Genomic DNA, 14,862 nt, shown 5'->3' on the forward strand with positions numbered 1-14,862 from the left:
AGTGTCAGGTCTGATGCTGATAGCGCTTCTGTCTCTCCCACACTCAGTGCTCCCTGCGATCTCCAGTCTCCGAACTACACTACCCAGAACGCACCACACGCTGATATCACACATTCACCTGATCTCAGTACACCACCCGGATGTCCGGAATACTAATTTTTCACAGTATAAATAGCCCTTTCACACGCATACCTGTGCTGAGTATTGATTGGTTTTCCACTTTACAATGCGTTTCTATTTTTGCCTGTGTTTTCCTTTTGTGTATGACCCCTGGATTGTTTATTCTCGACTCTGATGTTTGCCTACGCTCTGATATTGGACTTTTGTGTATTACCTGGACTGTTTATACCGTTGCTGATTTTTTGCCTGCTCGTCACTATTGTCTTGCCGTGTATGACCTCAGGACTGTCCCTCGTTTTTTGGTACGTTTTATCTCTCTGGCTGCTGTTCGCCCCTGTTGAACCTTTTCTGTATATTGACTACCCTGTGCTGTAAAATAAATCACAGTTTTCTGCATCTGCACGTGTCTGAGTACTGTCTAGCCTTGACATTGAGGGTGACCCTCATTTACAATGTTGCTGGGCATTAACAGCATCAATGGGATTGAAAACATTTAATAAGAAATTATAAATAATAAGGAATAAAATAGTTAAAAAATAATAAATAAAAATTTGTATATATATTTTGTATATTTGTGTATATATATATATATATATATAATAGAAAATTCTAAAAGACCATTAAAACTAAACTGACACATAAAATGTAAAGAATTTATAAAATATAAATTAGTAAAGGGTAATAGTAAAAGCAAAAGTAAAATGATAAGAATGATACGAAATTATAAAATAATAAAGACCTAGGTACAAAAGAATTAAAATATAAAACATTAGAATAAATAAAACATAATAATAAATAAAAAAAAATAAAAAAATAAAATAAATACAAAATTAAAATAATAAGAAAGAGCTCAGCTAATAAAAAATGATTTAAAACAGTCACAGGCTTTCTGATGGTGATTAGAATCTAAAAGTTTAAAATGATCCCAGCTCGCTGGTGCACCGTAGCTAAAAGCAGATTTTCCAGTTCACTTAAAACTCTCAAGACCTGACAGGTGATCCAGCTACTGGAGCAATTCCGATAATTACTGTTATTACAGTTTTTTTACAGTTGCTAACATGACTTGTGTACTCACTTGATCTGTACTTGATCTGTACTCACATTTTCAAAACTCTAAATATGCTTAAAACAACACCTGTCTGTTGTGGACTATACTGTTCATACTATTCATGTTGCTATCACACAATATACATTTAATTATCATGTTTTAAAACATGCTTATATTTTATAAACAAACAAGTTTCCCCACTCACACAATTCTGGATCTTTCTTATCTTATTTACAGTTGCTTTAATACAGCATGTCAAAATTAACTACCTCATGTTCCAAACCTTAAATACAGTATATAACTTCTGCTTCTGCAACAATAGCAGGTGTAAAGCTATTATAACTAATACACAATTTAAAATATACAGATTATTATTAATAAATAAGAGGCTATGTTAAGCCTGGTTCTTAGCATTAGACTTAACCAGGTGCTGTCAGTGACACAGATATATAAAAAGAGGTCTGTTTGGACTGACTGTGGCCAGTGTAGCACATAGAGAGAGAGAGAAAATAAAATAGATCTGGATGGGAGTTAAGTAATAGTTAAATCCAGGAAAAGGTTTAGTTAAACCAGGACAAGGCAGAGGAAGAGTTGGGTCAGGATAAAGGAGAGGAACAAAAGTGTTAAAAGTTTCTCTATTCATTACTCTGTTGGTAGAAGTTTAGATACTAGGGTTTAAAATAGTATCTAACTTATTTATCAACTTTTACACAAGCAAACTTGTTAAAGTACTGGTTTTAAAACTACAAAGTAAAAGTAAAAGTAATAGAAGAGAGGAGCTTAGGCCGCAGCACAGGATTCTATGATGCATAGGTAACCAACATTTCTAAGTAACGTGACACCTCTGCAAAGAAATAGTTGTTCCAGGATAAGTGAGAGAGAGAGGAGATGTGTCATGGTGTCATGGTGTTCAAATAAAAGTAAGGATTGTGACAAATGTGTTATTTAAAAGTAAGTGATGACCAGTGATGGGAGTAACAGAGTTGAAATAAACGGTGTTACTAACGCTGTTACTTTTTTCAGTAACGAGTAATCTAACTAAATACTCTGACTGTAACTATAACGCCGTTACCATTTCCGACACCCCGTTACTACACGTTACTTTAGCAGCTGAATAAACTTTTTTTTAACTTTGCGCATACAGACAAAGGGTCCTATCATACACCCCGCGCAAGGCTTGTAGCGTCGCGCGTTGCCATCGTACACCCCGTCAACAGTCTATTTTTACGCCTTGCGCACGCATCCTTAAAATAGCAATGAACTGGAATATATTAACGCTGATGGGCATGGTGGTCTGGAAATGACGTGTGTTCAGGTAAATGTCTGGGGTGTTTCTATCTTGGCGGTGGAAAAAAGCTTTGCGCGATTGATCCTGTAAAAGCACGTCGAAATTCACCTGTCACTGGCGCCCAAAACTGAATCACGATCACCCTGCGCCCTGCGCTCCAAAATACCCCATACCATCACTTCCTTACCACAGTAAAAAAATAAAAACTTACCCAGAGCCTTTAGCAATTAACTATAAAAATAAAATCTACTGAAAAATCTGCATGACAGTTATAAGGACTTATATTTATGTTCAGTATGCAGCATTCTGCTGTTTGAGAATTTTAACAGATACTTATTCTCACTCAAATGCTGGAGTTTTAGAAATAAAAATAAGCATAATGGACAAATCGACTAAACATTTTTTTTATTATTTCACTTCACTGTTATTTAACTAGAAATTCACTTTTATTATTATTATCTTTTATATATCTGAAAAATAAAGCACATTGTCACCCTGGCCTTTTGGGCTGTCCGTCAATTATATACAACTTAAAACTTTAAAAATACACAGAAATGTAAAGCTATATGTTAGCGTTCGTTTCTTATCACCAGGGCCAATTTATTAAAATATTTAAAATATTAATTAATTAACAAAAATCTGGTCCAGCGCTCAAAGAAGACCGCAGGCGCTTAGCGGGTTTGGCAGCGCGCGTGGCGCGGGATTACCTCTGTTTTCTTAAAAAAGTCTTTTGATAAATAAGGTCGTATCAAGTGTAGTAAAATTAGTGGTATAAACTCACTAGATTTAAAGATAATTAATCAAAAGAAATCAGGCAAAATGCGCTGCGCCTCCCTCTCTCTCTCTCTCTCTCTGTCTCTCTCTCTCTCTCTCTTTCTCTCTTTCGCAGCGCGGAGCTGAATTCAGTGCGAGGCTACAAATAATATAAACTCAGTTTAGTTAATTAAATTAAGATGAGTGAGGACCTGTAAAGTTAATCAAATATTGTCAAATATAAAGGATTGGTAGAGGTTTTGATGAGCTGTTTCAATGATTTGAAACTGAAACTAACTGAAACTGAAACTTCTATTATTCTCTTCTATTATCAGAAAGCCTGTGATTGTTTTAAATTAGTTTTTTAATACGTTTATATTTTATATTATTTATTTTTTAATTCATTTTAATTATTTTATTGATCAAATTATATTAAAAGACATTATACATTTATATGTTTTTCCCATGATTCCCATGTTCTTTGTTTATTCATATAAATTTGATAATATTTTATCATTCTTATCATTTTACTTTATATTCACTACTATTATTTTTTTCTTCATAAGATATAAATTCTTTTATTTTTTATGTATCAATTTTTATGATCTTTTAAAAATGTCCTATTTTTTCTTTTTTACGTATATATTTTAATTGTCTATAGTAAATGTCAGTTTTTATTTCTAATTTTTTAAAATTATTTTTAATCCCTTTTCAACTGTAAATGCTCAGTGGCATTGTAAATGAGAGTCCCCCTCCAGTGTAACTGATGGTTGATTGCTTGATTAATATTCAATGTTGCAAACCCAGTTTTTACCTAAACAATAAACAGAATAAATAATAAAATAACATTACACTTCCCTTATTTCAGCTGCTTCCCTTATTTGAACAGCGTGAAGCGCAGTCAGAGCGCAGCTGCCTCTTAAAGGGGATGGATACAGACACACTGATTTCACGTTACACCCAAAACACACCCATGAATAATTAAGGGAATTAAAACACGCCCCTCTGAACTTTGGAGCTGCGCAAGGCATATTTTTTGCGCCCTCAAGATACCAAAGACAGAGGACACACCCCTAAATCCAGCTGCGCAAAGCGCAATTAACTAGTGAGCTATAGATCGTTAAAATAGGGCCCATAACTTTTTTTTTAAGAAAACACTCGTGCCATGACAGACACAACAGTTGAACAGACTTCACAAAGACCACAGGAGTTGACCTGTGATGGGGTATGGACTAAATTGGAATTGACCACCGTGATCTGTGATTGGGTCTCAGCGGCCAAAAGGGGGGAATCTGTAAGGCTATTTAGTGGGGTACTCCAATTGTTTTTGCACACCTCCACTCCTCACCTTGGGCATTGTGTGGGATGTACCATTAATCAAATGTTAATCAAATTAGGTCTAAAGTCTGGCCAAAGGGCAGTTGACAACTCTTGCTTGAATATGTCCACTGAGGTGAAGAATCTTTTAAATGCTAGATATTTAAAATAATCTTTTAAATATCTTGTTAATATGAAATGTAAATGTCTTTGTGTATCATTTTAATGATCTGAAGTACAATGGTCTCAGTGAAGAAATGTTAAAGATAATCTAAAGGGAACATTTCTGAACTTTGGGAAAAATGTAAAGAGACACCCCCCTTCCTGCTCTTGATGTGTTTAGAATTGCCCCAGGATGGTCAAAGATTGTGGCGAACATCAGTCATGATGGTCGAAAGTATCCAAATGCAAATAGTGCCAAATTCCAATTTCTATGTAAATTTAAAGTGTATTGTTCTGGTTGGATATTTACGGAAAGTACAAGGACATAGTCTTGGAGTTTTTCTGGTAGTAAGAGACCTCCATGCCCTGTATGTAGCCGAAGATTTTCTGTAACCAAGAGACCTCCCATGCTCTGCATGTAACCTCTATTTCAAATGTGCTATGCAATCTCATTTTTCAAATATACTATGCAATGTTCTTTACTGTTATCTTGTTTGACTTGGGGCCCTATTTTAACGATCTATAGCTCACTAGTTTATTGCCCTTTTCGCAGCTGTATTTAAGGCCGTCTCCTCTGTCTTTGGTGTTTGGGGGTGCGAAAAATACGCCTTGCGCAGCTCCAACGGCGCAAAGGGTGTGTTTTAATTCCCTTAATTATTCAGGGGTGTGATAAACCAGTCAGTGTGTCTAGATCCATGCCCTTTAAGAGGCAGCTGCGCTCTGTCTTCTGTTCATTCCTATTTTAAGAGCGCATAAACTGACTGCTCCTCACGCTGTTCAAATAAGGGAAGCAGCTGAAATAAGGGAAGTGTAATATTATTTTATTATTTATTCTGTTTATTGTTTAGGTAAAAACTGGGTTTGCAACATTGAATATTAATCAAGCAATCAACCATCAGTTACACTGGAGGGGGACTCTCATTTACAATGCCACTGAGCATTTACAGTTGAAAAGGGATTCAAAATATTTTTAAAAAATTAGAAATAAAAACTGACATTTACTATAGACAATTAAAATATATACGTAAAAAAGAAAAAATAGGACATTTTTAAAAGATCATAAAAATTGATACATAAAAAATAAAGAATTTATATCTTATTAAGACAAAAATAATAGTAGTGAATATAAACTAAAATGATAAGAATGATAAAAAAATTATATATATATATATATATGAATGCATGAATTAAAAAATAACTAATATTAAATATAAATGTATTAAAAAACTAATTTAAAACAATCACAGGCTTTCTGATAGTGCACAGAATAATAAAAGTTTCAGTTTCAGTTAGTTTCAAATCATTGAAACAGCTCATCAAAACCTCTACCTATCCTTTATATTTGACAATATTCGATTAACTTTACAGGTCCTCACTCATCTTAATTTATTTAACTAAACTGAGTTTATATTATTTGTAGCCTCGCACTGAATTCAGCTCCGCACTGCGAAAGAGAGAAAGAGACTTTTGACTTTTAACGACACTTTATTATAACCAAATTGCGTTATAAAAACTTAAAAGTCAGTTTTAGGCCATCTCGGCCAATAAAATAATCATTTTAAAAACAGAGGATCATAACAACATATGGGTAAGTAAATAAATAAATAAATACATAAATAAATAACCGTAAATCATTCCTTGCAGTTTAAAACTGAGGTGCAAAGCAGAGCTCATCATCTAAAACTGAGCACACAGCCTCACCACAACACCACACTGCCGTAAAAGTTATAAGATCCGACATACATTTGTAATAATTAAAATCAATTAAAACCCTGGATCTGACAAGTCTAGAGAGGATTGTTACAGCGTCGGTGTCAGCTGCCTGAGCCACTTTGTTCCTGCGACTAATGTAGACCGCCAACTTAGCCTGACCAAGAATAAAATTGATCAGCTGACACCTGAACCTCTCTCTCCGCACATATTTAAAACCCAGGATAAAAATCTGAGGGGTAAAAACCACATTAAGAGCGGTAAAAACAGAGTGTAAAACCTTAAAAAGGGGACGTAGCCTAAAACAGTGCATAAAAGCGTGAAACACCGTTTCCCTCTGAGAACAGAAGGGACAACCTTGAGTGACATCAGGATTTAAAATGGAAATAAAAGAATTCACAGATACAATACCGTGTAAAATCCTCCACTGCAGGTCAGCCACTCTCTTAGTTAACGGTGGTTTATACAGCGCTCTCCATTCTGGGTGAACCTCATCACTGAGACCCAGAGCATCACGCCACGGTGTGTCTGCTCTGGTCTCCAGTCTTTTCCTGTTAAAAACTTTCACACATGTTTTGTACAGTCTTTTACCAGACACCGAGCTGAGGTCCATGTCCGGCTCCTCTGTGTTGTCCAGGAGCGGTCCCTGACAGCCCTGATAATCCGGGGCGATGATGACCCTGGGAAAGGGGTCATCTCCATCAGGGCTGAGTACTCCTGCGCCATAGTCCGTCAGCAGAACCCACTCCTCGGAGGACAACGCAGACCTCCAGCGCTGCAAGATCTGGGCCACGACTCTAAGGGACCTCACCCCCAGACGCACCGCCAGGTTCTCCACTCCGTCCATTCCAGGCCCTGCAACCTCCACCAGCTGACGAAGTGTTATGACGTTCATGGAGACCAGCTTCCTGACCAGTGCGGGGGAGGTCCGGCTCGTCACATCCAGTCGTGACCCATAGATCAGAGGCTCCTCCAGGAGCCAGTACAAAGAGGTTTCACCCAGTCTGGACGTGTTAAAAAAGTTCCAAATTCTAAAAAGTCCACGGTAAAACAAAGGTAATCCAGTAAAATCCAGTGCTTTAGTGTCCAATAAAAACAGAGTTCTGTCCAATCCCATTCCGCCCACCATTTGTAAAATCCTGCATGCCACTGCTCTCCATACCAAGTCCTGTGGGCCGGTGAGCAGTCTCTGTATAAACTGGAGGCGAAAGGCAGCAGTCCTGCTGGCTAGGTGGACCAGCCCTTGTCCTCCTTCCTCCTTGGGCAGGAAGAGAACTGTCTGTGGTAACCAGTGCAGTCGGTCCCAGAACAAGTCCACCAGTAAAGCCTGAATGCCAGCAAGTAGGTTCGGTGGGGGATCCACACACGCCAGCTTATGCCATAAAAACGAAGCAGCAAGGTTATTTACAATTAAAACCCGACCCCGATAAGACAGCTGAGGGAATATCCAGTTCCATCTATTGAGACGACCCTTCACCTTCTCAATAGTTCCCTCCCAGTTTTGCTTTTCATAATCGCTGTCTCCCAAGTACACTCCTAGATATTTAAAACCACCCGTCCTCCATGTCAACCCAGGCAGTGCGGGTCCCCCACCAGGCCATTCGCCCACTAAAACAGCAGTGCTTTTTGTCCAGTTCACTTTAGCAGATGATAAAATCCTAAAATCATTTAAAACATCTACTAAAACATCAATGTCATTCTGTGAGGTTATCAGGACAGTCAGATCATCCGCATAAGCAGAAAGGCGTAAAGGTGTGCTACAGTTCGGGATGATAAATCCGGAGAGCCTCTGCCGCAGCTGGCAGAGCAGAGGCTCGATAGACAGGCTGTATAACATTCCCGAAAGAGCACACCCCTGCCTGATACCTCTATGAACATTAAAAGGAGCGCACAAACCACCGTTAACTTTCAGTACACGTTCTATGTCCTTGTACAGAACCTTGATCATGGCTATAAAACCAGGGTTGAACCCAAAGTTCTCCAGAACTTTCCACAAATACTCGTGTTCAACCCGGTCAAAAGCCTTTTCCTGGTCCAAAAATACGAGACCAGTCTTTAAACCCAATAGTCTGGAGACGGCCAAAACATCCCGAATCAAATGAACATTGTCAAAAATAGACCTGCCAGGCACACAGTACGTCTGGTCAAGGTGAACCACCTGCTCCATCACCTTCCCCAGTCTCGAGGCTAATGCTTTTGAGAGTATCTTGCAGTCTGTGCACAGTAATGACACAGGGCGCCAGTTCTTCAGCCACGTAAGATCCCCTTTTTTTGGCAGTAGGGTCAGGACAGCTCTCCTGCAGCTCAGCGGGAGCTTCCCATCCAGCACACTGGCCTGAAGCACCTCCAGCACATCCTGACCCAACACTGACCAAAACGCCTTATAGAACTCCACCGGGAGGCCATCAATGCCCGAAGCCCGGCCGTTCTCCATGCCCTGGAGGGCTTCATAAAGCTCCCCCATGGTGAGCTCAGCGTCCAGTGCCCTGGCGGACTGTGGCGTGATTTGTGTCTGCAGGGGGAAGAACCTCTCCTCTACACCCTGTGCATTGTCCTGCTCACTCTCATACAGCTTTGAGAAAAAGCCGACTGTCTGCTGCCGAATTTCAGAAGGCTCAGATACGAGATCCCCTGATTCAGTTCGCACAGCATGCATAAACCTTTTCTGTCCATTTTTACGCTCGAGACCAAAGAAGAACTTTGAAGGAGCATCCATTTCCGTTACATTACGAAAACGAGAACGGACCAGCGCCCCCTGTGCTGTAATGCCTAGCAGATCAGCTAACGCAGCCTTTTTTCTTTTAAGAGCTGTAATACGCTCTTGATTTCCTGTGGGTTCTGTAAAACCTTGAAGCTCCACAATCTCAATCTCCAGAGCTTTCAGAGATCTGGAAATGTCTCTAGTGACATTGACAGTGTACTGCTGACAAAACACTTTAATGTGTACTTTTGCTACGTCCCACCAACTCTGTAATGAATTAAAAGATGTTTTCCGTGACTTTAAAACATCCCATAAAAAAGTAAAAGACTCTTTAAAATTAGCATCATCTAAAAGTGAGGTATTAAAATGCCAGTACGCACTCTGAGGTTTAATATTACTTTTTCTAAAAGTACACTGAACCATACAGTGATCAGTAAAACCAACAGGAGTAATAAAACAGTGCGTAAAAACAGATAAATGATGCTTAAAACCATAAAATCGATCAAGCCTGGCCAGGGAGAGAGCATTATCTCTAGAATGTGAATATGTATATTGCTTTTGTACACCATGTAAATTCCTCCATATGTCACAAAGATCATGCATCTCTATGAGCTCACACAGCCGCCTGCGGGATGCAGTGTGTGGCTCCAAGTGGTTCCTGTCCAGGCTATCAGCTGTACAGTTAAAATCCCCACCCAAAACTAAAAAATCTGTAAAATCACAGTCAGAGAGTACAGAGCTGAGCCTGTCTAAAAACAACATCCTCTCCACTCCTAGAGTGGGAGCGTACACACAAATAAAAACAAAGGTCTCGTTCTCAAAACAGGCTTTTACTTTTAGCAGCCTCCCAGGTAAAATCTCATCTACTGTGTAAGAGTAGGGGATAAAACTGGACACAAATAAAACACCAACTCCACTGCTGACAGAGGAATAATTACTTAAAATGGCCAGGCCGTCCCACTCTTTAGCCCATTCTATATTAACTTCATCATCACTGTGCGTCTCTTGGATAAAAAAGACATCAGCACGCTTCTGTTTGGCCAACTCATAAAACATTGCTCTTTTTACAGGGTCTCGTGCACCATTCAGGTTTAAAGAAGCAATCTTAATGTCACCCATTAAAATAATAAAAAGAGATAAAACAGTGATGGCAAGGGCCAACCCGAAACAGGGACTAAAAAACTGTAAAAACATCATCATTACAAGCTTTGCAGGCTGGTCAGTATCTTGTTTAATCTGTACACTTCTGTGGAGGTAAAAGCCTTTTCTCTTTTTAAAAGTTTAACGTCATGGATGAGCTGGTCTGTGTCTGTAAAATGATCCTCCACCCGCACACCTCTCTGCCCTTTAGACTCTTTTAAAAACTTCTTAATTTGTACAGCAGTATACACAACAGGGATTCTCTCATCCTGAGAGCACACAGACCACCCAGAGTCAGAAACAGAGCCATCATTATCACCTTCATCATCACCCTCACTCCCCTTCACCTCCTCATCTGTACCACTGACCTCAGTCTTTGCCTGCTTTTTCCCTTTTTCCTTTCCTGACATTTTCCTCTTAGTTGGCACTTTAAAAACAGGTTCATCCACCATCTCCACATCATTTAAAACCACAGCTGCAGCAGAGGCAGGTTTAACGCAGTCACTTACCTCTGCTGTCTGCCCCTCAGTGCCCCCCGCCGCGCTGCACGCCTCCTCCACGGGCGGCTCCTCCACAGCTGGAGGAGGTGATGAAGGTGCCTCCGCGGCGCGTGCAGCTCCCCCGGTCTCCTCCGTTTCAGCCTCGGACCCGCTCACCTCATCCTGTACCGACCCCGGGGCAGTCGGCGCATCTCCCTCGCCCGAGCCCGCAGCCGCCGCAGGGGGAACGGCCACCGCGGGCTCCGCAGCAGCGGGACCCGGCCGCTCGCGCTCAGCACCCGCGGGAACATCTGAGCTTGCGTTAGCCTTCTCCGGGCAGGCTCGCACCAGATGACCCGCTTGTCCGCACCAAAAACACTTGATGTCCGTATCAGTGGACACGTAAACAGTGTAATCGAACTCATCCACCTTTAGCTTGAGAATCAGATCCAGATCCTCCCCATCCTTCAAAGTCATTAAAACCATCCTTCTGAAAGACACCAGGTGCTTTAAAAGAGGTGATTTGAGTCCGAGACTAAGTCTTTTCACGGATGAGACCACCTTGCCATAGCGGGAAAGCTCACGGACGAGTAGCTCGTCTTTAATGAACGGGGGGACGTTAGACAGTATCACCTTCCTCGCGGGGGTACTGAGGGGCAACACCGGGAAGAGCTGACCGTTAATAATTACTCCCTTACTGATCAGGTCGTTCGCTCTTTCCACGGTGTTTAAAAACATGACCATGGAGTTGTTCATGCGGGACGCTGACAGCACGTTTTCATATCCCACACTTTCTCCAACAGCCAGACAGCAGCTCTCTATACTCGCCTTACAGGCGAACTTTACTCCATTCTGCCTGGAGAGCTGCTCAAACGGCGAACTCCTTGGAGCCGCAGAGCTCCTCCGAGCAGCCGCAGACCAGGCCATACCACGCTCACGCCACACACACACACACTCACACACACACACCCGCGCTCAGCAGCGCGCACACACACCACACCGTTACACCACACACACACGCAGATAAACTCACTCACACACTCAAACAATCCACTCAATCAAAACGAAAACGAAACTTAACAACAACAAAAAGTTCGGCAAAACGCCAAGCGCTCTCACACACACCCTCCGCTTCCTCCAGCACTCACGCTCACGCATGCGCAGAGAGAGAGAGAGAGAGAGAGAGAGAGAGAGAGAGAGAGAGAGAGAGAGAGAGAGAGGGAGGCGCAGCGCATTTTGCCTGATTTCTTTTGATTAATTATCTTTAAATCTAGTGAGTTTATACCACTAATTTCACTACACTTGATACGACCTTATTTATCAAAAGACTTTTTTTAAGAAAACAGAGGTAATCCCGCGCCACGCGCGCTGCCAAACCCGCTAAGCGCCTGCGGTTTTCTTTGAGCGCTGGACCAGATTTTTTAAATGAATTATTATATTTAATATTTTAATAAATTGGCCCTGGTGATAAGAAACGAACGCTAACATATAGCTTTACATTTCTGTGTATTTTTAAAGTTTTAAGTTTTATATAATTGACGGACAGCCCAAAAGGCCAGGGTGACAATGTGCTTTATTTTTCAAATATATAAAAAATAATAATAGAAAAAATGAAATTTTTAGTTAAATAATAGCAAAGTGAAATATGAAAAAAATCATGTTTAGTCGATTTGTCCATTATGTTTATTTTTTATTTCTAAAACTGCATCTGTTAAAATTCTCAAACAGCAGAATGCCTGTGTCTGCTGAAATTACAGTTATTGAGTCTGTGTATTAAACATAAATATAAGTACTTATAACTGTCATGCAGATTTTTCAGTATATTTTATTTTTATAGTTAATTGCTAAAGGCTCTGGGTAAGTTTTTATTTTTTTACTGTGGTAAGGAAGTGATGGTATGGGGTATTTTGGAGCGCAGGGCGCAGGGTGACCGTGATTCAGTTTTGGGCGCCAGTGACAGGTGAATTTCGACGTCCTTTTACAGGATCAATCGCGCAAAGCTTTTTTCCACCGCCAAGATAGAAACACCCCAGACATTTACCTGAACACACGTCATTTCCAGACCACCATGCCCATCAGCGTTAATATATTCCAGTTCATTGCTATTTTAAGGACGCTTGTGCAAGGCATAAAAATAGACTGTTGACGGGGTGTACGATGGCAACGTGCCACGCTACACGCCTTGCGCGGGGTGTAATCTTTTAGACTGTTACTTTTTTAGACTAAAAGAATATGTTAATATTGTTTCACTGTTAATCTGTAGTAATTACTTTGTTGAGTCTTTTTTCTAATAGGCCTAAGAGCCTAAGAGGTCTATAGTCTGAGATTCTTTGAGTTTCTAGACTTTCATAGTTATATAGTGAGTTTCACTCTGCGCTATACCAAGCTCTTAACCGTTGAGGGGAACAAGAAAATTGAGTGTTATGTACTGTAACTGTTAATGTAGATTAAGTTCTGGACCGCTAAACTTCTCAACCCATGTGCTGGGTTGTTTTCACATGTTATGTAGTTTTGTTGGCTATGCCATCTTTCTAACCTCTTGAGGGAAACAGATAAGATTGAGTGTTATGTTCGGCAACCGCTAGTACTGACTAAATTCTGGACTGCTGAACATCTCAACCTGTTCTCACATGTTACGTAGTTTTCGAAGTGTAGCTTTTTTGCCCATATCTTCTGAACACTGAACTATTTAACCAGACCTGGTTTTATTAGACTAGGGCTGAACGATTAATTGCATTCGCGATAATCTCGCGATATTTTAAAACGAGATTCTCTAACCGCACAAGCTGCGATTTGACTGGTTACGTGACTTGGGAGCGAGCCGAGCCGAGGACGAGCGGAGCAAACCCGAGCAGGAGCCACAGATGGCGTTTTCACACCAGCACTATTTGGTCCGGTTAAAACAAACTCTGGTCCGTTTGTAACTTTAGTGCGGTTCGATTGAGCAGGTGTGAAAACAGTAATCGCACTCGGGTGCTGATCAAAAGAACCGGACCGAGACCAGCTAGAGGAGGTGGTCTCGGTCCGGTACCAAACGAACTCCGCCGTCTGCGCTGCATTCACTGCTCACAGCCGCGTGATAAATCTGCGTGATAAATCTGCGCTGCACGCAGAAACACTGTGTTTGAAAGTGCAGTGTTTCAGCGTTCAGTGTTAAAGCACAGATATTTGCGCTGTAACACAAAATCTTCTCGCTGTATTTACTTTTTTCGAATATTTATATTTAACGTACTCCAGTGTCAGACAGCTCTGACCAAGCAGGACACAGGCTGCTCGAGTGATTTATTGATGCGCATTTTGGTGCGTTTACATTTATGCCTATATGAAACCAGACCGAACAGAGCGAGAAAACGCTCCAAGTAAACGAACGCATTTACTGATTCGGACCAGAGAAACGAACTACAGGTGTGAAAACGCCCTTAACTTGTTGCACAATGGTTTCAGGCTCGACAGAAGCTGACACAACTGAAAGTCTAATACCAAAGAGGGGCAGCACATCAGTTGTGTGGAATTACTTTGGCTTTAAAAAAGAAGATGCTGCTCAACGTCAGGTACTGTGCTAAACGTGCCTTGCTACTGTTGCTATGACGCGACGTAACACTACAAACCTTTTTCAGCATTTAAAAAAACACCACAAAGCCTCGTATGGTATTTGCAAGGCTAAAATGCCAACGGCAAGTGTTGCATCTTCAAATACACTGCTCAAAAAAATAAAGGGAACACTCAAATAACACAATAAAACTCCAAGTAAATCAAACTTCTGTGAAATTAAATTGTCCACTTAGGAAGCAACACTGATTGACAATCAATTTCACCTGCTGTTGTGCAAATGGAATAGACAACAGGTGGAAATTATTGGCAATTAGCAAGACACACTCAATAAAGGAGTGGTTCTGCAGGTGGGGACCACAGACCACTTCTCAGAACCTATGCTGTCTGGCTGATGTTTTGGTCAGTTTTGAATGTTGGTGGTGCTTTCACACTCGTGGTAGCATGAGACGGACTCTACAACCCACACAAGTGGCTCAGGTAGTGCAGCTCATCCAGGATGGCACATCAATGCGAGCTGTGGCAAGAAGGTTTGCTGTGTCTGTCAGCGTAGTGTCTAGAGGCTGGAGGCGCTACCAGGAGACAGGCCAGTACA

At 40.8% G+C, this 14,862-nt stretch overlaps 1 protein-coding gene across 1 annotated transcript in view; it reads right to left on the reverse strand.

Moving 5' to 3' along the window:
- Positions 1–14,862, reverse strand: part of slc18a2 (solute carrier family 18 member 2) — a 65,149-nt gene that overhangs the window by 19,031 nt on the left and 31,256 nt on the right. The window lies entirely within an intron of this gene.

Source organism: Astyanax mexicanus, chromosome 14, assembly GCF_023375975.1.
Source record: "Astyanax mexicanus isolate ESR-SI-001 chromosome 14, AstMex3_surface, whole genome shotgun sequence".
Lineage (NCBI taxonomy): Eukaryota > Metazoa > Chordata > Actinopteri > Characiformes > Acestrorhamphidae > Astyanax > Astyanax mexicanus.